Consider the following 3,563-nt stretch of genomic DNA (forward strand, 5'->3'; position numbering starts at 1 on the left):
CGTTCCCTTCACCTAAACCTTCCCCGCCCACCTGCTCACCTGCTCACCTGTTTCCACTTCCCCTCATCATCCCTGCTCTACAAATACTGGCCACGCTGCTCAGAGCGATGCAAGAATAATCTAATGTTTGCACTAAACGCTCTGCTGTGATTATTGATGCCAAAGGCTGCTTTCTTTTTGGTAGTTCAGTCCTCTTTTTAGGTTAATTATTGTAAAGCTGTACTGATCAAGAAGGCTGCATATTTACAAGTGATAATCAGTTGGATGCACAGACTGCAATCTGTCCGTAGAAGAGGAATTTCTTCATGGTTTGGTTGACGTAGTGATGTTGTTCCACTAGTAACGTGTTAACGCACTTTATTTTGTAGCTTAAATGTGTCCTTAAATTAATTCTATCATAAAATAATATCGCCATTACATACTCCGTTCTTTTACATAAGTAACAGTACTTTTACTTGAGTAAAATCTTCTAGTACTCTAGTACCATCCCTACATGTCCAGCAGGTTTCAGTGTGCTCGGAGGACCAGATTGGTGGAGTTCACGAGGTCTGATCCTGCTATGTGAGGACTCAAGTTCACCACCTGTAGCAAGCCATAAATCCCAGTTTAATGTCCTGATGAATGGACCTCAGGTCTACCAGTCTGTGTGTGGCTGAAGTCAAAGAGAAGCCAGCAGACGTTTAACAAGCAGCTGTTAAACAGGATCGATGTGTGTGAGATAACAACAGGAATCCTCTGAGAGGAACAAACTGTTCCAGAAATGTCAAGACGTCTTCTGAAATATTTCCTCCTGACAGTCAGTTATGTTAGCGTTCAGTCTCTCTGATGTAAGCAGACAGGAGAGCTGTCAGTGGCTGCTGGTATTTATAGCTGAACATACCTGTCTGCTGGTTTACCTGCTGCATCACATCATGAACCCTGTCCACAGCGTTCATGATGGGATCAGTAATACGCATTTATATCGCCGGGCAGAGGCAAAGTTTGCAGGTGTAAACAAATATAACCAAAAGCTTCTCATTCCTGAGCTTCTTATTTCAGAGAGGAGGTTTGTAATGTTTTAATCAGTTGGGCTATGATATGTTGCATATGTTAGAAAAGGTCGAGGTGACATGCGACCCTTATTTGTTTGAAGCATGTGGCCCTGGTATTACACAGTGCACCTTTAAAGGATGGATGGATGGAGACTAACCTGACTACAGCTGCCATCCTCCACAGAGGAGCCACCTTTAAAGGATGGATGGAGACTAACCTGACTACAGCTGCCATCCTCCACAGAGGAGCCACCTTTAAAGGATGGATGGAGACTAACCTGACTACAGCTGCCATCCTCCACAGAGGAGCCACCTTTAAAGGATGGATGGATGGATGGATGGATGGAGACCAACCTGACTACAGCTGCCATCCTCCCAAAAGGAGCCTCCCTTAAAGCTTCTAGATGGTGTTTGATACACAAAACCCAGGTTTCTGTTGTGTATTTCTTTGTTTTCTTTTTGTGTGAAGGCTTGTTGCTGCTTTACAGGTGCAGCTCAGACTCTCAGACCCTCCGCTGCGTCCTGGCAACAGTATCCTAAAGTTTGCTTTTGTTTTCAGAGGGACGATAAGGGAGTTTTAGGGCAGCTTGGCTCCTCAGAGAGATTCCCGTGCCAGCTCGCAGCTCTCTGTGCAGTGAGGTCACGCCTGATATGATCTATGCCTCTCGTGAATTTCAGTCAAAACAGCAATTAGCCGTGTTTTCCTCCCTACGCTACGCTGTTGTTGACCCACTCCGACAAGCATGTAACTCCCTGCACAGGAACCCTGATCAAATTCCCACATACTGTGTTTCTGACACACATTCTGCAGCTTTGGTGAAGCAGTGATGTTGCAATGAAAAGCAGCCGTGAGGAAACTCCCCCTTTTAAGCCCCCACAGGACCCGACATCTGATGTCCATTTAGTTTCTACGTGCAAAAATATCACAAAATAATGGCACTGACAGAGAAACCCTGTCCCATGTGATGGAAGAAGCTGCTGTAAGAGACAACCAGGCGTATTATAACACCGGTTCCTCCCAGCTGAAACCCACAGAATGTTACTGTACTGATTTATGGGTCTCCGTAGAGGCACACAGGCATTTGAAGAAAAACATGTCAGTTTTTTGTTTGACATTTTTCATCTAAATACCACAAATTGCCGGCGCAGCTCGGAAGAATTTAAGACCTCCAGCAAAATTGGGTTACACAACAGGAGAGATTTAGGTGTTGGGACAGAGGACTGAGAGACAAAGACACCTGTTAGAGAGACAGCAAAGAAGAAAGATTGTATGTGTGTGTGTGTGTGTGTGCAGGCTGTTCTCATACACCGCTCGTACCTATACCTGCGAAAAGTAATGCACCGTATTTCGTACATATCCAACTAAATCAATTCTTATGTAATCCATAAAGAGCGAGAAACGCTGCGTAGGGAAGAGGTCGGGGGGGATGACTTTCACCCAGGAGACCACTGTTCATGTCCCGTGTGAAGTCAACGTAGATTTATTCGTCAAGTAACTTACGTACTTAGCTAGCGCCACTTCCGTAGTTATTTTAACCCCAAACCACCATCTTTTCCTAAACCTAACCAAGTTGTTTCCTATAAGACGGAAGTTTATTTTGAAAAGACTGTATGCATGTAACGTGAAAAATTTACATCCCAACTAGTCACATACTTGGTCAGACCCCTCGGCGTCACTTTTCAGTCGCAGTAAACACATGCTTAATGTTGTGAATTAAACAGAAACACTTGTTTAGGTTCAGGCAACAAAACCACTCTAGTTAGGTTTAGGAAAAAAACAATGTGGTTGAGCTGAAAATTACCACGTTTTTACAGTGCAAATGTGACTTAACGTTGTGAACACGGGACACGAACGAACAGCTGATAGTCACATGAAAGTGAAACTTAACTTACAGAGGTCCACCAGCCCGGTGTGTCTCTTTCTCTCTTTAAACGACCCCACCACCACAGCACTTTCTCTGACCGTTTTCTGTTGCTAGACATGGGTTTACATCGTAGTTAATGGACAGCTCGGTGGGTCTCATATCGCCGCTAAAGGGTATTGAACGCCGACGGCTGTGACAAAGCGTCAGTAGTTAGAACGGACTTGTAATTTATAGGAGAACACACAAAAAAATGAGGAATAACTTCATACGAACCGTTGCATACGTTGGATACATTGCAGTGTGTAGATGTGCTGTATTTGTATGCATGCTTACTTTATATACAAATACTGTATATATATATATATATATATATATATATATATATAAGTGTTGGGTTTTCTGTCATCTTTTTTGTCTACATATAAATATGTATTCCTGTGCATGTGCGTGTCCATCTATGCACATTTCTGTATGTGTGTGTCTGTGTGTTGACTCCAGGTTCCCTCCATTGAATACATGGTTGTTTGTGAACTTCACTTAAAAAGATGTGCAGTCCCAGTTAGTGCGGCTGCTCGGTGATGCTGAGGCTGGTCAGTGAGGTCAATGTTATAGGTGACCTGTTTGAATGTGACTGGTGATTATCAGAGTCAACTGATGCTGATTAGCT

The sequence above is a fragment of the Sebastes fasciatus genome, chromosome 14, assembly GCF_043250625.1.
Source record: "Sebastes fasciatus isolate fSebFas1 chromosome 14, fSebFas1.pri, whole genome shotgun sequence".
NCBI classification, from domain to species: Eukaryota; Metazoa; Chordata; class Actinopteri; order Perciformes; family Sebastidae; genus Sebastes; species Sebastes fasciatus.